The 24104-nt window shown below is 36.5% G+C and overlaps 1 long non-coding RNA gene across 1 annotated transcript; it reads left to right on the forward strand.

Annotated features, from left to right (window-relative positions):
* On the forward strand, positions 1-24099 carry LOC123866784. The gene is made up of 3 exons (XR_006796253.1): positions 1-78; positions 11745-11748; positions 24086-24099. It is a non-coding gene; the product is annotated as an uncharacterized LOC123866784 (long non-coding RNA).
* The last annotated feature ends 5 nt before the right edge of the window (positions 24100-24104 follow it).

The raw sequence follows: 24104 nt of genomic DNA on the forward strand, positions 1-24104 counted from the left end.
TAAAGTAAATGTGCCATTTCTCGTTCAAAGAGCTGCATTGTAATATGCGTCTTTGAAAGTAGTTTTGATATCTGCAACGTATCGCACTACATGTTATCAACAGTTGCTTTAGTACTGAATAGAAATATATTCAGCATAAGTAATATTATATTAACCTATTACTCATAGGCTAGAATAGATTGTAATTTCAGTAAAGTACTGCTGTCAGCACTTTATAATAAAAAAAACAGGCCAAATGCGAGTCAGACTCGCGCATTGAGGGTTCCGTACTCGGATATTTTTTCCGAAATTTTGCACGATAAATCAAAAACTATTACCGTGAACCGTACTAGAACCGTGCATACGCAGGTTCGAATCCAGCCGGTCCCGCAATTTTTGATATGTACTTATTAAAAAAAATTAAAGTAGGTATATGTTGCATAGAAATCCATTTATTTAGGTGCGTTACAATAACTTGATCAACTGACAATGTAATTAACCAAAACACAGCATAAACTACCGATAATAATAGACTAACAGAGGTTCAACAAAATTCGGAGTAAATAGAACACAAATAAAAATGATACTACAAAAATCGGCATAAATATGACCAGCATTCTGTCACAGTCGACTCCATCCAATTTTTGACAAAGAGAAGGAAGAAACGCGTTAGCGTAGATGAAAATGGGCGCTGAGTCAGTATGGGACACTGTTTCTCACTATTCAATGTCGGCCTTTGACGTATAAAAATCTGTTACAAACAAAAACTAGTCAAACTTCCAATTCGAAATATTTTTTTAACCCCCGACCCAAAAAGAGGGGTGTTATAAGTTTGACGTGTGTATCTGTGTATCTGTCTGTGGCATCGTAGCTCATAATCTAATGAACCAATTTTAATTTAGTTTTTTTTTTTTTTGTTTGAAAGGTGGCTTGATCGAGTGTTAACTTTCAAACGGCTGAGCTCTTTCTAGTTGTAACTGTAACCTTCACTAATTGTCGGGGGTGTTATAAATTTTAATTTACACTTGTTTAATAAGTAAGTACCTATTTAGTAAAGTATTTGAAATCACATTTTTAGTAGTACTCAGTACAAGCTTAGATCCGTTAAAACAGCGCTTGTCTCTTAGCGTACAATAAGCGGTTCATTAATTACCCATAAAATACGCTGTAGGTGTAAGGTACGCACGGCAGGTTAACTTATAATAAGTATAGCCAATTCAATCTAGGTACTGCAAAAAGTCCCAATTTATATTTTTGAAATTACTTACAAATTACAACTTATTTTCAAATTGAAATTGTCCCTCTTTGTTGTGCTATCAGCAAAAACAACTCAAGACTAAACTTGGACACAAATGTAAAAATGTTATAGTCCCCATTGTATTTAAATATAATATAACCAAAAAGTAAAGTATTTTTGATGTATTGCAATTAATAAAAATATGATATATCAATAGGCACTGATAGAAACGACTATTTGAATTCGTTGGCACTCCAGATTCCGGGCCCTAATAAATTGGGATTTCCTCGATATTTTCCTGACAAAGTTACATGTAATATCGCCGGTGCTGCAGGTTTGTAGCGATTGGAAATAAATTGTCTCCCGTTTTCTGGCACAGCCGGCGCTTGGGTGCTAATTGTTTTCATTTTTTAGGGTTCCCTACCTCAAAAGGAAAAACGGAACCCTTATAGGATCACTTTGTTTTCTGTCTGTCTCTCTGTCTGTCTATCTGTCTGTCTGTCTGTCTGTCTGCCTGTACGTCCGTCCGCCCGTCCGTCGTGTCAAATTCAAATTCCCGTTGACCTAGAATCATGAAATTTGGTAGGTAGGTAGGTCTTATAGCACAAGTACAGGAATAAATCTGAAAACCGCGAATTTGTGGTAACATCATTCAAAAAAAATTAAAATGTGTTTCAATTTTCAAAGTACGATAACTATAGGTACCAAGTGGGGTATCATATGAAAGGGCTTTACCTGTACATTCTAAAACGGATATTTATTTATTTTTATGTATAATAGTTTTTGATTTACTGTGCAAAATGTTGGAAAAAAACCCCAGTACGGAACCCTCAGTGCGCGAGTCTGACTCGCACTTGGCCGGTTTATGTGTTCTGTACTCGAAAGTTAAAAACGGAACCTTTGCCTATAGGCTATACATTCCGGTCTGACTCGCCCCAGCAATGCGCGGGGCTGCAATTGCTTGTACACAGTACTATAGCATGATATTATTGTAAATTGAACACTTAAAAGACCAACCGCCGAGTTTCTTGCTGGTTCTTCTCTCTAGGAACGGCATTTCGAACCAGTGTTAAATTATTATTATTTTTGATTATTCAAAAACTTGTAAAAGTTCACTTGAATAATATTTTATTCTATTATATTCTATTCTATTTCGGTGTTTGTATGTCTTGCACAGACCTTTTATTCAGAAACTTTTACTTAGCTATACCTATATATCTACAGATGAAAAGCACTCTTACCGCTATCAGCGGGGTGATTGGCATGTAATCAAAAAATTCAGGATTCCTATCCAAATATGAAATATGAGGTTAATTTTAGTAATATTATGAGGTTTCTTTAACAGTTCTTTAATAAAACAACCGTTGATAAAAAAAATATAATATTTTTGATAATAGCTTTCATAGTAATAATAATAATAATAATAATAATAATAATAATAAATATTTTATTTACCAGATTGTGGGTACATAACAAGTTTACAATGAATCAGTATAGTCCCTACACAATCGACTGTCACCGACAGTGTGCAAATATTTAAGTTGAAGTTAAAATTAACATTTACAATCAATCGAAAACTTAAAACTAAAACTTAATCTCAATTTTAAATTACGCAGTCAAATTATCCAATATTATAGATACATTAAAATAGTGGGGTTAACTAGTTATTTTTAGTATGTCATTGTCGTTAATATATTCTTTAAGAATAAGAAGTTTTGTTTTAATATTACGGAACCGTACAAGTGTAAGAATAACCTTGCATTGTCCCTATCCGGTTTTTTTTTAGTTTAAGCGAAACGTTTGTCCGAGGTTTTGCGTCGGAGATTTGTAGCTGTTTTTATAGCTCACCGATTGTTTATTGCTTTTTTTGTGGAAACCACGAATTCAAATGTATCTTTTTTTATGTAACCAGTAGAACCACAAAAAAGAGATTTTAAATTGATTGATTACAGGGTTTGTGGTTGAGTACGATCTCATCCAATGATTAATTACGATGATGCAGTGTGGTAGAGTTATATAACCTTTCAGTAGGGTTAGCACCAAAATCATGTTGTGATTTTTCAATGAACCCTTTGTGAATAAACCCTTTGAAACTACATATTTTTAGAAGAATCTAAAACACCACAGGCATATTAGTTTCTAGAATATGTCTGCAAAATTTCATGGACTTTGGTTGTTATTATTCAAATGAAATTGGAACTACGATTGTATGGAGTAAGTGACGGAGAGAGCCCTGTTAATTTAAGTTGTAAATCACCCCTTTTCTAACCACTGTTAACACTTTCACTTTTCAAGTTACGCCGACGAGTCGACTGACCCAACAAAACTTTGATCTGAAACGTCCAAGCAAACATGGATTGTGTTTGCTCACCGCGGTAGATTTTAAGGGTTTTGTTGGGCAACAGTTTGTGTTAAATAAGCGAGCATTGTTCTCACAGCTCGCGGCTTTAATTGCCGACAAGTGTATAATGAACACTTGTTTGCTCTTTGCTGGCTAAGCTATTACGACCGGATACTATTTTGTACTCAAAAAATAATGGCGGGGAATAGTTGCGCTGGTGAGTGGGTAGCAGTCTTTTTCTTTATACTGCCTATAATTTACTTATAGAACAGGATAAATGCATATTACGAAAGTGTGTCTGTTTGTTTAATGGCCGAGTATAGATTGAAGCTTTACTTCTAGAACTAGGCCGTAGACTGTCGTACGAAAGTACCTAACTCTTGCGTAGATAATTAAATCACAAATTATATATAAATAAATAAAAGGAGAAACTGATAGATTGATATTATAGTAAAAGTAACTTCAACGACAACTCTTTTTGAACCCAACTTTAGAAACTTGAGATTTTGCATATCTATATCTAGATTTCCACTAAGAAAGGATGATTAGAATTTCCAAAAGAGCTAGGCAAGGACCATCATTTAGTCATGAATGGAAAAAATACAGTAACAAGAAGTTCACGTAGTTACCGGTGGACTAGTAAAGTACATTTCCCCTTTTGACGGTAAAACAATAAAAGCTGACGAAGTAACACCTGCTATTACTCTTCAATAGCTCAGCGAGTGTTAGCTGAATAGCTTATCCAGCAAACGAGTGAGGGCTAACAAGGGCTTTGTTACACGAAACTAAAAGTTTCACTAAAGTCTGATGAGTTCGAATGTTTATTTTCAGCTGTTTCGACATGAGTTCGGTTCAACTGTTTGATTTGTTCGTTTATTTTATTAACTACTGGTGCATGATGCTCGCTGTTTGGTCCGTGAGGACGTAGGTGTTTTTAAATTTCTCTGGGAACTCTTTGATTCTTATCTATACTAATATTATAAAGAGGAACCCTTTGTATTTTTGTAATATGTTTGTATTGAATAGGCTCAAAAACTACTGGACCGATTTCAAAATTTCTTTTACCATTACTTAGAGGGATTCTTCCGAATCCGTATAGGCTATATTTTATCCCGGAAAATAGAAAAAATAAATGTCCACCCGTGCGAAGCCGGGGCGGGTCGCTAGTCTTATATAAAAAGTAGTCTCCGTACGACTGACAGTACAACAAAAAGTAGCCTCCGTACGACTGACAGTACAACTTCCCATACATAGTTTCTTAAATAGTTAGATCAATACATTTTATTATGTGAAGACTGTGAACAGTTTTATAAAACCAATTATTTATTTTCAAACAAAGGCAGAATAATGGGTAAACAAACAATAAGTACGGAAAAACAATTTTCATACATATGCATTATATCTGACAACCAGAGGGACCGAAATATTCAATATCGTCCACGTGAATTTTAATAGAGTGCCTAACTTCGGAGAGAAAATTGGAGAAATCTGAATATTCTTCGGCAATTTCGAAAAAATATATGTTAATCTATTCGAGAGTCCATTTTCATAATATCGATTGATACCAATAATATAAAAGAATAGCTGAATCGTCCCGGCCTCGTTATAGGATGCTGGAACACATATCTATGGCTGGAACTCTTTTCTTAGTGGGGATTTGCGTTATATGTCTGCATGAAATATTTCATATTTCTAAAGGCAGCGTTATGATATGCCAGTTAGTCAGGTTTATACTTTGTAAAACAAAATTAAAATGGACATACCTACGTCAGACTAGATTGTTGAAACATACCAATTACGAATCCTCTACCTGCGTCAAATGTAAGTACTAACATTTGACGCCTGTAAGTGACGTCAAAGCCTCGACGTTTTGTTAGAAGTTCCCTAAACTGTCGTGAACTGTGCCACTGTGCCAGGAAGATCGTCAAAGTACTAATAATAATGGTTCAATCAGTTTTTATTGAAACAAAACCACGTAACATGTTGCATGTTGAAAGTCAAATAGCTAAAATGTTCATTCAACAAAACGTACAAACCACTAAATACCACAGTCTGTCACTGCGGTCTCGCAATTGTTCAAGATACAAACAAAACACATAGTACGAGAGAGCAAATAATTACGTTTATTTTGGGTTCAACGCAAATGAAGCCTAAAATAAGCAGAAATTCTGTGCTCACTTCATATAATTACATTATGAAAACTCAATTATACTTTATGTTGAAAGGGATTTATTGTGACCTGCGGGGGTATTTGCTAACTCAGTGATCATCATCAATGAAACTCATCAAACTTATTTGACATTGGTTGGTTTTACATCTGCCTTTCTGAGCGATACAAAAATAATTTTTCGTAGCAAACCTTCAATGAATTAAAAATAATAAAAGTAACACATGAGCTTCGTGGCTTTAATTCGGTGATGATCACTGAATTAGTGACTTACCCCTTAGGTTGATGTCACACATCACACTAATATCACACTTCACACTAATATTATTATAAAGGCGAAAGTTTGTGTGTATGTGTGTGTGTGGGTGTATGTTTGTTACTCTTTCACGCAATAACTAATGAACGGATTTGGCTGAAATTTGGAATGGAGATAGATAATATCCTATAATAGATTAGCATATAGGCTATAATCTGGGATAAAAAGTAGCCTATGCCCATCCCCGGGATATACGCTAACTCTATACCAAACGTCAGAATCGGTTAAACTTTTGGGCCGTGAAAAGGTAGCAGACAGACAGACACACTTTCGTATTTATAATATTAGTATGGATTACCTATCTATTCAACGAGGTCGAGGGGGTTCACAACCGAGATTAATGCAGAACAATCTTTCGTCTTTAAGAAATAAGTAGGTAATAAGGGGTCCCCTTTTAAATTGACGTTGTTGATAAGCGGTCTTTGATATCCAGTAGGTATCCTTAGCAAAATGGAAATTAGACGCTTATACAAAACAGAGAGAATTGATATTTCCTCTGACCCCTTGAATTTGAATCGAACAGATAAACGTATAAATCAGAGGAATCAGTAAACACTGGGGGCCTGGGAGGCCACGGAAAATTTGACGGAGGTGTTTGATATTATGATATTTAAAGGATAGAGACTGATGGAGAAATGTACTGGAACAGACCTGGACCCACAAAGAACAAACAGTAGGCCCCTTTATGGTTTACTAGAGGATGCCCGCGGCTTCGCCCGCGTGGATTTCAGTTTTTTTAATCTCGTAGGAACTCTTCAATTTTCCAGGATAAAAAGTAGCCTATGTTCTTCCCCGGGATGTATCCCAAGTCTGTACCAAATTTCATTAAAATCGGCTCAGTGGTTGGGCCGTGAAAACGTAGCAGACAGACAGACAGAAAGACAGACAGACAAACTTTCGCATTTATAATATTAATATATAGTATGCATTTGTTCACAAATGCCCTAAGATAAAGGTTCCCGGTAGGAGTACGTTCATCTCTAGAGTCGGTCATCTATCCAACTTGGGTCAACGTTTTTTACCCAGCATATTTAATTGGTATGTGCTGTCGCAACTAGAACATTCGTCTCTCAGCTTTTATCTTTCACCTTCTCAAACTTTCCTGCAGGCTTTCGGTCTACGATGTTTGATCTTTAAGCAGTCTCAACCTGACTTTGTCATTCAAATCAGCTACTCGGGCGAGTTGATTTAAATTAGGACATCGTAAAAGTTGGAACGGTGAATTAATGATGTTGCTTTAACGCTTAAATAAACCATTCTCTTTTAGAATATTTAATAAAAAATCATCATACCTACAATTTAGTAGATTTAGTATTTGACTGATTAAAATTATTATTATTCGCTCATTAAATACGGTACTTACTTTGGAATTATAACCCTTTGTGAATCTATGGACTCATGACCTTCTCTACAATTTTTTTGTGCTATTCTTTACATATTTTTCTCAGCCTGTCAGCTTTCCAATTTTCATAAGGTGTTAGCTTCCATGCAAACCACTGGCCTTTTTCTAGATTTTCATTTTGTTATGCGTACAAATGGGTCTGTCTTAACAATAACTTGCACTGATAATTCAATAAAAATCTGCGTGGTGACAAGGCCACATCCCTAATACCACTTCTAAACTTCATCATCTTAACTCATACGTCACTACTAAGTACAGGTCTTAGAATGAGAAGAGTCAGGCAATATTAACCACACTGCTTAAGTGCGAAATAGAGGCTTCACACATCCTTGCTTGGGAAGAATTCTTAGGCATGTAGGTTACTACAAAATATTTCAGCCATTACATCCATTTTGCTATTAATAAAATTAATTGCTTATGACTACGTCAGTATATTAGGACTCAGGATCAAACCCTGAACCCATCAAATATATGAGGCCGAAGTCTTAATCACTAGGCTATTACGTCTTCTAAGTAATACCTGTTCTGAATTCTTCGTTTAAGTACTGCTGATAAGCAATCCTGTTAAACATTACCTACTATTTGTTGCCCTAATGAACTTAGCCTACCTTATAAAGATTAACTCGAGGCGAGCGTCCCGCTTGGGCAATAACGGGGAAGATTGAATACTGAGCACATATTTGCGCTGCTAGCAAATCGTCCCCATGAGGTAGTAACATCGCGAAATGAGGCGAACATCTTCCTTTAATGTTTTCTGATAGCTTTATGGCCGTGAAAATATACGTATTCCTTCTGGGTTTTGCCTGAAATACGCATAACATGTAACATCACGCATGTAACACGTACAGTACGTGCAAAGTTAGTAGTGCAATCTGAAGTTGCAACGTGGTTTACGGTTTGTAGGTGATAGACTAAGGACTGAAGTACATATACACAAGCCCGGCTGAAATCTGTTTTTGTACAACGCGCTGGCATTACACCTTGTGTTCAGATTGGACCCTATCTATAGTACGCGACAGGATGAGATTGCAATCGGGGTGGGGACGCCCCGCACAACCGCACATCCCCCGCTCTCACCCGTTGCGGGTGAGCGCGGGAGATGTGCGAGAGTGAAGCGTTCTGCCGCCTCATACCCCAGTTGCCATCTCAACCTGTCGCGCATTATACTTGTTTTATGTTTGTTAAACGCGGCTTCTAAAAGTTGCCGGCCCACTACTGAGCATAGGTCTTGCATCCCGGAGACACACAGGCTTTTATCCCGGAAAATGAATGATGGGATTTAAAAAATCTAAATCCACGTGAGCATCATCTCGCATAGTTAATAATGGAAAGTTAGTAAAAAGAAGTTCGAAAACAAATCTGATATTGATAAAATCAATTTAGGTATGAATTCACACACAAAGATAGAGAGAATCTCCAATTTTGTAAGTGTTAAATAAGAATGTATGGACAAGGGTTCTACTAATGAAATGTAAATTACAGGACTATGTTTATTTAATCATAGTGGTTTCGTTTGTTTGGGGTTGTTTGATGAGGATCGTGTATTAGAATTTAGAACTATATCATGTCGATGTTGTATATGTATTATTTGGTGGGCAAAAGGAATTGTAAATCATCTAGAGCATATTTCAGTCACGGTGGCCAATCTGTCATTTGCTTGAGAGATAATAATAGGTAATTCTACATTCTCTATTCCTATATTCTCATAGTTCGATGGAATGGCACTCGCAATCTGATTATCTGACACAGGCAGAAAGAGCTCAAGACCGACCACTTTACGAGCTGTCAGAAGGACGGGGGTGAAACATCTTTAAATTCCTAACTCCAGGCTAAATTCCTTGACAGAAAACTTAATATGTTAGAAAACTTAAACTATTTTGGATTGAATCTCAGGACCTCATCACCCGCAGTCAATTAATATGTTAATCATTAGACTAGATGTATCGTTAGGTTGCTAACTAACTAGACATAGTAGGTTTTTATATGAAAGGCATAACAGCTAGTAAGTAGTAATCCAAGGCCAATATTAATAAAGAAAGCAACTTTTGAAACAATTCGTTACAGTAATGTTACCCGCTGGCGTTGTCCTTCCCTTTTACTTACAAAATATAGTTCTGTTTAGAGACCCATGTTCTGCTTTGTTGTACAATTCCGTTGGGTGAACTCGAAATTCATTTGTTCTATTTTATTTTGGTACAAAAATGTGAAGAGATGTCATTATTACTGGAGTAGCAAACCTTTTACATAACAAACCTACATATATACTCAAGCTTCAATTGACCTAACCCGCTCCAACCTAAGAGGAACTTTTGTACTGGTTCGAAATGTCCTTTTTAGTTATAAATATTTTTGTAAATATACTGTTACACCGTAAAAGTAGTGTATGTGAATATAATTATTATTGACAAGCATTAAAAGCAATCCAACTTATTGATTACAAAAAAACGACTGATTTAAGGTCATTGCACACTCTATTAATAGTATCTACATCAACTCTCTTGCAAAAATGTAACTGAGTGCTCTCTCTAGTAGATCTCGTCAAACTATACAAGGTCTAACTTTATTAAACTGAAATATTTCAACAGGCCAACTTTGGGAGCAACAATACCATTCAATCTAAAGTTTTCCCTTTTTTTGTAGAAATGGCACTGTAGAAATGGCACACTGAGTATATTGTGCTCATTGTGCAAGACCATTGGCTGCTGGTATCAAGTATGGAGTTCACTTCCTTGTTTGAGATGGTTCCTTCAGTGGCCCTGATAACAACTTAGTGCTAAAAAAAATAACGACGCAAACATGAAGTTTTTATTCCATCATTCTAAAAACAACTTCCTTGAAGTCCAAACGCTGTAAAATATCTGTAAAATAAGTGATAAAATTTTACATTGTTTTGTATGATGACTTGGAATGGAATGAGTGCAGTGGAAATCGCATGACACAAAGGCGGTTGCACTCCTCCCTGACGCTTGTCGGAGAGGAAGCCACATGAAATGACGATCATGACCAGTCTACCAAGAAGAAGAAGAAAAAGGATTGTTTCATATGACCTTAGCTCAACCAATCAGCGCCAAGCGTCTGCAGAGTAACTGCTAGAAGCGTTTCAAAGCAACACCTGAGTACTGCTGCCATAGGATTATGTGCTCAGTGACTACAAGGATTAACCTCGCATTTTTAGTAAGCTTGCCCTAAGCTACTGACTTTAGTCATATTTTCAGTAGGTGCGGTACACAATGCAGCTCTTATGCCTGAGAATCTTGCGAGTTACCCATCTTTTCTGATACGATTCAGGTCAAAAGGCCTACCGCCATAGTTTGCAAGTAACAGTTGACAATTGCCACCACCTCTGATTGGCCAACACTCACTATTGACTAAAATGCATGATTGCAACAAGAATACCTACCATAAACTTAACCAATCCCAACAATTGAGATTGTAGCAATCTGACAATGACAACTTTCGCAATCGACCAGCAGGTCTCGAATTTCAAAGGGATCTTGTCATCAGCAGCCCCAAATATTTGACGTCGGCCAAGATGTAGCGACCGTCCTAAACAAACACCCAGACACGAGCCCCGTACGACTCAGACCTGTTTTCTGACAAAGGACGTCTTGAATATTAACAGGGACCGCAAAATAAAGAACAATAGACTTTCGTGTAAGGCGAAATTTACATTACCAGGGTGAGTAAACTTTGCAAACCTTTGAAATTTAGGCTGTAATAATAGTTGTCTAGAAGTATCCATTTGGTCTCAAAATTCTACAAAACTACAAAAGAGCCCTTTAAACTGGGGACTGATCTGTAATCATATGAATATAACATGTTACACTGTAAGTATTTGCATAATCAGGATAGTAAGCCAAGCCATTCACTGCAAGCTCCGCGATAGGCACAATTTGTAGCTGGTGCCGTAATAACACGCTTGTCGCATGTTTTACGTTACGATACAATTTAGATCATCTGATCATCGTAGCCGAAAAGACTTTTCATTAATTCTTTACCGCTCCTGGAGAGATTTCTTTCAGCAGTCCTAAGCATAAACATAAATTACTTTTTTCCTATGGCCACGCACATATGAGTGTGTATGTAACATAATTAACCGTACAGTTGTTCCAGATTTCATATCAAATTGGAAATAAATGATCTACTGTTGGTCCGTTCCAACCTGCGTTCGCTAATTGTTTCCATTTTCAGGATTCTGTAGTCAAATATTATTTAAATAAATCAGACTAAGTTATTGTCAACTTTTTTCAATCATTATCACAAAATCATAGGCAAAATCGCACACGGACGTAAGAGCCATAGAAGGGTGTTCAGTATTGCAAACGCGAATGCTTTAGCAAAACGAATTTTAATAATTACGGGTCACGTCAAGTCAAGAGTGAATAGGCATTTTCTAGGTAAGCGTGCTCCATCTTAGGCTGCATCATCACTTGCCGGTAAGTCTGATTGTAGACAGCAGCTAGTATATAAATAAATAAAAAACGATTCGATCGCATCTGGCGCATCATTTCAGAACATTCGCCTTCTGGAAAAATGCATTGCATGTAAATTCTTCTGCTTCTTATAGCTCTTGCCAGGTCTTGTGATACTTGCGCCTCTTGAAGGTTACCGCTTATGCACCTACGTAATTAATTATTATGCATTATCTTACTAATTCCACAATTACTGACAATCAAAAATTATACATAAGTACCCAATTTGATTAAATAATTTGAATCTTGAATTTTAGATGATCACCAATAAACAAAAGTGGCGCATTAAATGTGGACTAAGATAACCTTCTCTCCGATAAAAATCGGACCAAATCGGTTTGAGTTAGTCCGTATATATACATACACGTATATAGTTAATACTTACTCCGATTTTGTAGGCCATTTTTTGTGGAACGTCGACGTTACAAAAGTAAATGCACCCGTGTTTGCCGAATTTAGCCGAACCAACTTATTTTCGGTCGCTAGCAGAACACCTTTTATTCATGGGAACGAGCTTGACTTTTCAAATTTATTTTTGAGCGGAACGTTGGCGAGGATTGTGCATCGGAGATTTGTAGCTACTGTTTTATGGTTTCCCGGTTATTTATTGTTTGGTGTTCGGACCGCAAATTTGAGTGTGGATTAAGTTTTTATTGTGGTCGAGAATAACAATTTATGAGCTGTGCTCTACATTATGAGGGGATGCTTACTGTGTTTATTATTCATAAGTAGGTTGAACCTACATTTGAATGAACTTTAACTTTTTGACTGAAGGTTCGTTGGAAGTTGTAATGTTCGGCCAGTAATGTTCGGCTGCATCGGAGCATTGGAGAAAAGCAGATGAACTCTGCAGAGACTCTGATATGACTACTTCAGCTCACGCATTTTTGAATCACTCGTGAATTGTTGTTACTCTAATTTTAACTATAAATGCAATTCTTGTTTTTCTGGGTCTTGCAGTAAAGTAAATCCATGTAACTACCTATAGGAGCCTTTAAAGATTGTTTTTTTATTCGGTATCAAATTAGCCCTTGACGACTACCTCATCTGGTAGTCAATGATGCAGTCAAGATGGAAATTTGGAGATGCGTAGTCAGATTTATCAAACACGTTCTGTTCGATCTATATGTGGCATCGTACTGGAACTAATATTAAATCTCCTGTCTTGTAAAACTAAGTCTTTTACCGGCAGAGTGGTAACTATCTACGACCGAAGGCAGAATCAGAACCAGACAAGACCAGAGGCAATCTGGCAATTTATATTTCCAAATGGCCTCTACCGGGAACTGAACCTGGACTTCCCACTTAAAAGGTTCATCACTGCGATAACGCTGCTCATAAAATGTCAGAATGAGCGTGTTTCGCGTATTGCTGAGTGAATGTATATTTAAACTCAGCCATAGTACGAGTAATTACGCGTAGTGTTTACGCATTGTTAGCTTTTGCTAATTGGACCGAGTATCGATTCAACCGAAAATGTTCAATAGGATTCGTCTTCTATACCTACTATTTTGCTAAGCTTCGTATCTCTTTAATAGCCATCAAGTTGCTCAAATGGATATATAGAATATGTGCTCGTCTGCCTACACTAGAAACGCAATTAGGACAAGCTCACTGGAGCATGAAAAAAAGGTAAAAAAGTTTCAAACTTAAAAAAAAAATCTGACTTATGAATGTGGCTAGTTCTGGCGTACATAATTTTTAAACTAAACTAAATTAACCGGTGCTTAAAGCAACCTAAATTATCTTGTGCTATCTTTTTTCCGCTGCGAGCATTATGAAAGGGATAGCATTCCATTTAGACCAGTCATTTTTGTTTAGTTTAAACCTACCATTGATTTTGAAAGAGCCACCTTGGTTATTCTAGGGCTTATACCTTACTTATCTAATGCTAAGGCTTAGAGAAACTTTAGGGACTGTGTACAGTGAAAGAATATTCATTCATTTATGAATTCCAAAATAATTAGGTAAGTACATTTGACGAGAGACCCTGGAATGTAGGGATTTGTGCATAGCTTTTGTAGTAAGAAGCGAAATAAGTAGGTACCTACCTTTTGACTGAAGAACCAATCACGTGACGGAACAGTCATCTCTGCCTTTACGTCCCTGATCGGTATCTACACTGCATCATACCGGAACACTAAATCGCTTGGCTTGGCTTTGCCGATAATGGTCCTAGTTCGCCACAGCCGAAGCCTGCTATCAGACCAGAACAAAGACAATTAAAAAAATATAAATTCCCACATGCCCCGGCCAGGATCGAACCCGAGACCTCCCTCTTATAAGACTACAGCGCTGACCTATGCACCAGTGACGTCGTCAAACATACACGGGTGGGTAGGTAGGTAGGTATAGGTACGTTTGTAATTAGGAAGACCGTTACGGTACCGCAATTTAATTTTGGCAGTAAAGCTTGCTCAAAGGGAATTGAAAATTAGGATGTACGAATATCGAACAATGTGATCGAATTTAAAGTTTGGTTTGTACAGGAGCTAATTGCATTCACGGTAGAGACGAATCATGTTTCGAATGTTCATCTGCATTACAGAGAAAACCACTCTTGTTTGAGCAAAACGTACAGGCTGTTACTAAAAAACCGGCCAAGTGCGAGTCAGACTCGCGCACTTAGGGTTCCGTACCATCGTACAAGCTGGTACACTTTTTATTTTTCTGTAATGTACTTAAATACAAATTCAGGTTTTTCAGATTGTTCCCTTTACTTGCCAAATTTCATGATTCTAGGTGAACGGGAATTACCCTATAAACTACTTGTACGTTTATAGGTAGTAGGTGTAGGTTTCGATTCACTTAACAGGTATTTACAGACACGACAGGCAGACAGACAGACAAACAGACAAACAACGAAGTGATTCTATAAGTTTACCCTCTTGGGGGTTAAAAAATCTTTTTCTTACGTCATAAGAGCTATCTGCTTGCAAAGTTTCAGCCCGATCCGTTCAGTCGTTTGAGCTAAGTATGTGTTGATAGATCAGTCAGTCAGTCAGTCACCTTTTCCTTTTACAAATTATTTAGATATTAGTCTGCCGTGGTTGAAACTCGGTGCTACATAATCTTAGTAGAATATTATCCCCATACCATTGTCAAAGAGCGAATAATCCTACAAATTTGCTCATGCACTTGACGCAAGTGGTATAAGCATGGTTCAGTGCACTCCAATATAATATCGGCACACTAGACAAGTATGTTTCACGAAACGAATCAAGATTCGCTCTAGCTCAGGCTCGGGGAACTAGGTCAACACATCTATCGACACAGTTGTCTTGATTGACACTAATTTTGCTGTAATATCGTAGTAGCATTTCATTGCGAAAATCAATATTGTTATAATTTACACCAAACGTCTTAAATATTAGGTATATTATGTATAAGGACCAGCTTACAAATAATTTTTGTCGGAGTAGGTATTCCTTTTTAGGGTGTACGGAACCGGTGGCTGCCAACGGGACTCTATTAGTTTTCCGCTTTCCGTCAGTCCGTCCTTTCGTCTGTCTATCAGCGGGGAGTTGAAATTTTCACAGAATATGTATTTTCATTGCCACTATAACATCTTAATAATAATCAAAATATCTTATAAAAACTTCATAATGGCCGCCTTGAAAAAAAATGACAACAACATTTTCATGTCATGGCGGCAATTGTGATGGCTTTCACCCTTCGTGTGCGTATCCGAATCGCACTTGACCGATTTTTTAATAGGTTGGTTTATACTTTATATTTAGTAGAAGATTATTTCCAACAGTATAAGCCAGTCGTTATAATCATTATTATATTTATACTTAAATATTATTACTCACGATTGAAAAAAAGCTATTTTGAAATTAAGTAAAAAAATAATTTATAAACTTTAGAAAGGAATATCCCGATTGGCAAATAATAAAATTTTAGGGGAAAACATAAAGTGGCAATTTTGAAAAGTGAATAAAATCCTAAATGAAAGGAAGAAAAATGATAAAACACATAAAATGGGGCGACAATTTTATTAAAAACATAATTAAATGCAAAGTAGAAGGGAAGCGCGGTAGAAAAGATATAAATTATACTTGCCTTCCTCCTTCGCTTTTTATATCATTTTCATATGGATCAAATTAAAAGATGAATACTGGCAATAAGTTAAGGTAAACTGGAAGAAAAGATAAAATCAGAGACACGGGCGAAAAATATCGTATAATGAGAAATGAGGACCCACACCGGAAAGCGCAGTGTTGTTGGTTCACAAATTAGCATGAGATAAAAAAAGATTCCGATGAATTAAGAACCTCCTCCTTTTTTCGAAGTCGGTTAAAAATGGACCTTTTTGGTAAGATCTATCCAGGAAAAACAACATTTGGTGTCACCAGAAGGTAGTGGTGTGAAGATGTGTCGTGTCAGTATGCCGATATAAATATACATTTACCTACTCCTTGGTGTGAAATCAGACTAACATGTTTATTATGTGAACACAAGTCGTACTGTGTGTCTGTTTATTTGTCTATGAACCGCTACGCAATTTTAGTGTTCCGTAACCGAAGGATTACTAAGCCTCCGCTGTCCATCCATCCGTCGGTCTGTTTGTCAGTGGGCTGGATATCGTAGACCGTAATAGCTAGAGAGTTAAAATTTTCACAGATGTAGGTGATATGTATGGATATGTATTTCTATTGCCACTATAACAACAAACAATAAAAATTTCAAAATGGCGACGGTGAAAATGAAAAAAACAAAAGTGTTATATCTTGTACCTACTAGCGACCCGCCCCGGCTTCGCACGGGTGGACATTTATTTTTTCTATTTTCCGGGATAAAATATAGCCTATACGGATTCTTTATAATATTAATATAGATGATGGTACTCTTCGTGGGCGAGTCCGTCTCGCACTTGACCGATTTTTATTTTCTAAATAAGTTATGAAAAAAATGTTTGAAATCTAAGGGATATTTAAGGGCTAGTTGTAATCAGTCCTAAATGATTTGCAGCCAATGTACAGAATAAATCGGGTGCGGCTCGGCGTTGGGCAGCTCTAATGGCTTCCATTACCCGCTGCCACCTGCGCTAATGGCGCACAAATATTTAATTGATGAGAGCTGCTACAGATAGCCCCGATTCACATTTTTCATTAATTTATGGTGCTTTCACGTTCTATTTGCGGAATCGAGGCGCATTACGATGCGGAATTCAATTTCACTGCACAAAAAACACTTTAAAAAATTATCCATAGGTATCTATGGATAATTTTTTAAAGTGTTTTTTGTTTGATTGAATGGTTACAGATACCTAATATCTAGTTATTATTATTGTTTCTGTATAGTACCTACCCATAATTTATGCATTATATAAACTACTAGCTGATACCCGCGACTTCGTTCGCGTGGATGTAGGTTTTTTAAATTCCCGTAGGAACTCTTTGATTTTCCGGGATAAAAAGTAGCCTATGTGCTAATCCAGGGTATAATCTATCTCCATTCTAAATTTCAGCCCAATCCGTTCAGTAGTTTTTGCGTGAAGGAGTAACAAACATACACACACACACACACACACACACACACATACAAACTTTCTCCTTTATAATATTAGTGTGAAGTGTGATAATATTATAGCGCATGATCTTGCTTTTGAAATAATTCTTCTTAGTAATATATTGATGAAATTAGTTTATTTTTTCTTTTTGTCTCCTGAAACTGATTCATTTCATTATAATAATATCACACTAATATTATAAAGGAGAAAGTTTGTATGTGTGTGTGTGTGTGTGTGTGTGTGTATGTTTGTTACTCCTTCACGCAAAAACTACTGGACGGATTAGGCTGAAATTAAGAAAGGAGATTAGCACATAGGCTACTTTTTATCCCGGAAAATTAAAGAGTTCCCACGGGAATTTTAAAAAACCTACATCCACGCGAACGAAGTCGCGGGTATCAGCTAGTAACTTATAACCATTCCTAGTATCAATTTATTTATTATCTCAGAGTACGCTTGCAACGCAATAAGACACTTGACCCGGAAATCAGTAATAATGCTCCAAGAGCCCACAGGAAACTTTAGCAAGGTGCTATGAAGGTGAATTACACATAGATGAAATTACTACACAAACTCTAAACTGGAAAGTTTGTAATGTAATTTCCTTGATAAGGAAATTCCATCATCACAAACTCTCAACTTGTAAGTTGGTAATGTAATTTCCTCTGAATGTATACTAGTAGGTATGCTCCGCAGAGTATTCGCCACTTCGTATACGACTCGACTAAAAGTGCTATATTAAAATTAGTTTAACATTAGATGTATGCTCGCTCTCCAGGGCACGTAGGAAAGGTCTCTGGCTCAATTTGCGCCTATAAAGTGGGTCTCCATACCAGTTAACAGCTTATGTCTTGGTTACTTAACTAGTACAATCCGATGATATGCGCTGTCTCAACTAGGCAACACCATCTTCAAATAAGCATTTTTCATAATAGTATAGTCTTTTATTAAACTTCTCTTGCTCATTCATTCATTCATGTGTGTCACTCACGTTATATACCAAGGTATCATGAGTTACCATTTATCAATCACCTCTTTCGTATTTTCTAGGTGTTCTCAGGCTATAATAAAGGCAGAAGCGAACGAGAGTCACACAGAGCGGTTTAAGAGGGCTCTCTCTGTCACTCGTTTCATACAATCGTAGTTCCAATTTAATTTGAATATTAAGCAACCAAAGTCCATGAAATTTTGCAGACATATTCTAGAAACGAATATCTATGTCTGTGGTTTTCCAGATTTCTATTAAAATATTCGGTTTCAAAGTTACGCGGTCTTAAAAATTTTCATACAAATCTTTGAGCCCCTGTAATTTTAAAACTACATATTTTTAGAAAAATCTAAAACACCACAGACACAGATATTAGTTTCTAGAATATATCTGCAAAATTTCATGGACTTTGGTTGCTTAATATTCAAATGAAATTGGAACTACGATTGTATGAAACGAGTGACGGAGAGAGCCCTGTTAAATCAGCGAAGTGAAAGGAATCCTCCACTTGGATCGGAGCCCAGTGACGTTGTTGAGATTGCAGCAATTTATCCTCTCAGTGATGGCTTCAGTATTCCTTCGTTTCTCTATAATATAAAAAACCACTGCAATATTTTGTAGTCTTTCATTGATATAACGAAGATATTGTTGTTGCATCCTGAAAAGAGTTGACAATTACAGTTGTAATGCCAGTTACAAATCTCGCAATAACTCCGCGCGCGGAATCCTGCGTGATTAAAATGCATTCCACAGTCAATTTACCGCTAGATTTACATATCCTTATTATATACAATAACGAATATTTGAATGGAATATTTAATTTAAGAGTTTACCTTACTTACCTTTAATTAGCCTTATGTAATATGAACTAAGAGCCAGTGAAGGCCAAACCTTCGTTATTTTATAAAAGCTGAAAGTTTCTCCGGTGTCTGGCAGGGGCTTGCCATGACAAGTGTCTGGCAATGCGTGACGTGATTTCTACTACACTATTAAATTTTTACGCATTTTTTACCTGTTATCTTCCAAAACCACCATAATACAAACTTCATAGTCGCTCATTCCCTGTGTTGGGGACAATACGCAGAAATACTTTCAGATTTAATTAAATAATGAAGGTCTGGCCCTCGCTGGCTCTCTCTCTTTACAAAGAGGAGCCGCTTTGTTTTTTTGGTGGCTCTTCTAAGTAGAATTTGCTGTGTGTCTGTATGGTAATCTACTATACCACAGCAATAAGCGGCTTGTTGCCACTTCCGTGTTTGAAGCAGGCTAGAATTTTCATAATATGCGCATGTGAAGTAGGTATCACATCATCAACTGATAGCAGTCCACTGCTGGGCATAGGCCTCTTATAGGGACTTCCTTGTGCCACGCTCTTAAAGTGCCGCCACCTGAATCCAACGGCTCTCTGCGACTCTTTGATTTCGTCGGTCCACCTAGTTGTGGGATTTTCAGCGCTGCGCCCTTTCTGGAAAATTGTATACCTATTAATTTCACTGTAATAGGTAATAAGTACCTACATACTTGTTGAACGAGCACAACAAAATCAAGAAATCATTCTATTATAATATAATAGTTCCAATAAGTAGGGATATAGGTATCTTCCTAAGTAAGAAACTAATAGGTGAAATTTAATCAATCTCTGGAATGGACACAATACAGTATATACACATAGAGGCTTCGGAGAATACAATGCCATTCAATTATATTGAGTTGACAATACTCAGGGATAGGGGTACAAAGAACCTAAATAAACCAAATTCAGTTCACTCGTCAGTTCTTGAATGTTATTAGCAAGGTTCAAACTAAGCGCGGCAGCTACCGACGCTTTGTTTTGCCTACCACTAGGGGTGGTGTAGACGTGCCTGCCTCTTTCAACCGATAGATGCCCTTTTGCCTCAGACATGGCACGTCCGTACTTATCATGCGTCCATGCTTTATGAGTTTGCCGCGGTTTGTGTGGACCCAGTTATTCCTTTCAACGTAATATACTCCGCTGAGTCAAACATCAAAGCAAATTTATCTTACGTTTCTGGTAGGGTTTATCTAATAATAAGGGGTAATATGAAAAAGTAGGTTATGTTCATAATATTTTGTAAGAGAATTTTGAGTCGAGCAAAATATGTGTAGGTAAGTATCTATGTAATACATTTTCAGATGCTTGTCATAATACTACATAGGTATAGGTAATTATACCTAATTTGTAACGTGCCTATTTTAAGTATATTATTAGGCGGTATCTACACGTGAGCTTCGACTTAACCTTTCTTTTTTTTGAAGAAGAGGTAGTAGTTTGAGTGCAGTTCGATTCAATATAGGCTTATCAGATCTCAAATCAAACCTGAAATTGGGGACATCTTATTTTCATAAAATAGCTTCATCCTGGATCAACGGATACCATGCGAAAAAAAAACATAAGCCTAATAACTTACATATTTGCAGGTATAACATCTCAAATGGCTTTTGCTTATATAGGCGATCCTACCAGTCCCTAAGTCAAACCTAGCTTGGTCCTAAATTAACGCATACCATGCAAAAATCCAATAATCCTTGAAACCTACGCCAAAGTATTGCTTTAAATGTGCTGTAACTGCTGAAATAACATCTTATATGGCTTTAGCGTATGTAGGAGGCAATAAAACAGCCAGTTAGCAAGACCAATTTGCGCCAGTTTCGTTACATGGGAACTCATATCGTTTTATAGTATGCGGATTCTAACCTCAAACGTTGGTACATGGTAATAGAGACGAGGAATGAGAACGCGAATTGTACTATTAAATGTGCTACACAATACCTACTGTAGGTACTGCAAGCTTACGGAAATGGTGAGAACATTGCGTTACATGTTCTTATAGCTTTTAGTTAGATACGAGTAAAAAGACTGATATTTATTTTTAAGTAGATGATGCCCGCGACTTCGTCCGCGTGGATTTAGGTTTTTTGAAAACTCCCGTGGGAACTCTTTGATTTTCCGGGATAAAAAGTAGCCTTTGTGCTAATCCTGGATATTATCTATCTCCATTCCGAATTTCAGCCAAATCTGTCCAGTAGTTTTTGCGTGAAGGAGTAACAAACATACACACACACACACACATACAAACTTTCGCCTTTATAATATTAATGTGATTTGTTGATTTGTTGATCGTGATGGCTTCACGATTTTGTTATTGCCTCTTTTTCTTTTTACTACGTGCCGCAAGTAAGGCCGTAGCCAGGAATTGGTTCTTAATCGAATCTTTTCATGAGATAAAAAACTTACTCGACTTGCCGGGGCGAATTTCTGGTTGGTTGTGGAATTTTACCTTTCAATTTGACAACAAGATGGATTCCAATAAGAAATAGGAGCGTGAGCGCAGCAAGCGCAATTTTTTGATATATCTATTATGTTTTAAAAAGAATTTCTCTTCTTCTGGGATTTCCTCCCCTCCCCCTCTTACCTCCCCTGGCTACGGCCATGGCCGTAAGTCACTGAGATTTTCCATATTCCATATATTATACAAAACGCTTTGTGTCCTTATTCCATACAGGCTTATACTCAATGGGGTTTAGGATATCCTTCCAATACTAAACACAAAAAATCTGTGTTTCCTGACTCAATCCGGGTATTTAATAAAACGAGTAAATAGCTTCTTTTAGGTAAACGCGTTCAATCTTAGCCAGATCATAACATTGTATTCAAGCATTCGGTCTAATCTATAAAACCTCTATATCTCTATCTTATATATACAATTAATGTTTATATAATTGTGCTCGTCAATTAGTTCCTCATACGTTTGCAAATCGTTCAAACGATTGTGTTGAAACTTTATAGTGTTATTGGTATTTACGTGAAGGTTTTTGCCATAATAAAATCAATGTAAAAAAGATGACGCGCAAGTCGTGAATTCTAAGTCGAAATTTTTTGAACTTTTTATGATTAAAAGTTTTCCAATTTGAAACTTCGCTTTTGATGAGAAAAAAAAAAGTTCAATTATATTTAAATTTTTAAATAAAGATTACGTAACTCAATCCGTTAATTGATTGCGTCACAGTCACAATCCTCTTCCATTAGCTTTTAGCTAGATAAAATTGTAGATATTATTTCTTCTCACTTAACTTTTGAACTTTAACGACCTATTCATCTCTGTGCGACGTTTTAAGTGCTAAAGTGGCCTAGCTAGATGGTAAAATCGTGTTTAATTTTACTAGCACTGCAAAACAGATCTTCTTATATACTTTATTCTTACAAACTAAAAATCTCGTGAAGACTCTGATTTTCGGGATTAAAGCCTATTTTCTTCCCCGGGATGCAAACTATATTTTTACCAAATTTCATCAAACTTGATTAAGCAGATGGGCTTTGGAAAGCTTGAAGGCAGACAGACAGAGACATTTTTGCATTTAAAATATTAGTAGATATGTACCTAAGCTATAATAAGTACGTAGTTTATTCTTATAAGACCGAGAACTGTGCAGTCCAATCTTTAGCAGCTTTTGGAACTGCGCGGGATACCATCTTGCCGTCCACACGCCCGCACTTAAGGCCTCTTTCGCACGAGAGCTTTTTTAACGTCCGTTAAAAACAGTTCAAATAGAACAAATGCATTCCCAAGTATCTGTTCACACGTCAAAGCTTTTTTAACGCGCACTTTGTATAGTCAGCGTAACGCCGGGTTTTAACGCAACGCTTTTTTAACGCTCGTGCGAATTAGGGCTGACTGCGCAAACTGGCTTACGCAAGTAAGCTCTCAGATAAACGGAGCGTGTAGTCGGAGCTAAGAGGTGCTGAGATTAAACTATTTTGAAATTAAGTCATCATAAAAGAAGATTTCTGTGTGAAATTGTCAGTGTCAAATCAAATACAAATATTTGATATAAATAAAGAAATACGAATCCTTGCACGCTAATGTTTAAATTTTTACTCAATGTTTTTAAAAATATAATGAACAAATGTTATTTTTGGATGCTTTATGGTAAGCTTTTATGAAGAATAATTAGTTTATTTATTTATGATGAGATTCATTTATATGGATTTCTGAGTATTATAAGTCCATGGGATTGTCTATTATTTAAGTAAGAAAGCTTTTGTATACATTTACAGCTCACGAACATAAAAAAATAGTATTTGAACAACGTGAACATTAACTTTAGATTCTGAGGTATAAGAACGTAATTTATGGCTTTTTTAACTTCAGGTCGACCTAACTTGTAACTTTTTTTATTTACATCTAATTCTTTGTTTTAATGTGGAGTTTGATTTGTGTTTAAGATGTCGACCTTCTATTTGAGGTCCAAGGACACACACCTTAGAACTTTTCTAACTTCAAGTTATGTGTGTTTAAACAATTAATATCACTTGCCATAACGATGAGTGAAAAGCTCGCGAGAAAACCTGCAAGGTGTATGACGCCTGCCTATCCGCACTATTTTGTTTTACAGAAATCATCCCTATTGATATTTTATACTTATATAGATTACGTGCTATGGATTTTATCTATTTATTATTTTGTTCCAGTTTATTTATTTGTGTAGTACTTCTTAACGCTCGCCCTATGCTTAAAAGTATGGAATACGAAAAATCTTTTGCAGATAAAACCAACACTATGAATCTACCTCATTTGAAACAATATAGCAACAAGTTTGAAATTAAAACGAATGCAATATCTCCACCAAATACTTTTAAAAGAAATAGTATCACTTCTAAAAGAAAA

This window comes from Maniola jurtina, chromosome 7 (genome assembly GCF_905333055.1).
Source record: "Maniola jurtina chromosome 7, ilManJurt1.1, whole genome shotgun sequence".
NCBI classification, from domain to species: Eukaryota; Metazoa; Arthropoda; class Insecta; order Lepidoptera; family Nymphalidae; genus Maniola; species Maniola jurtina.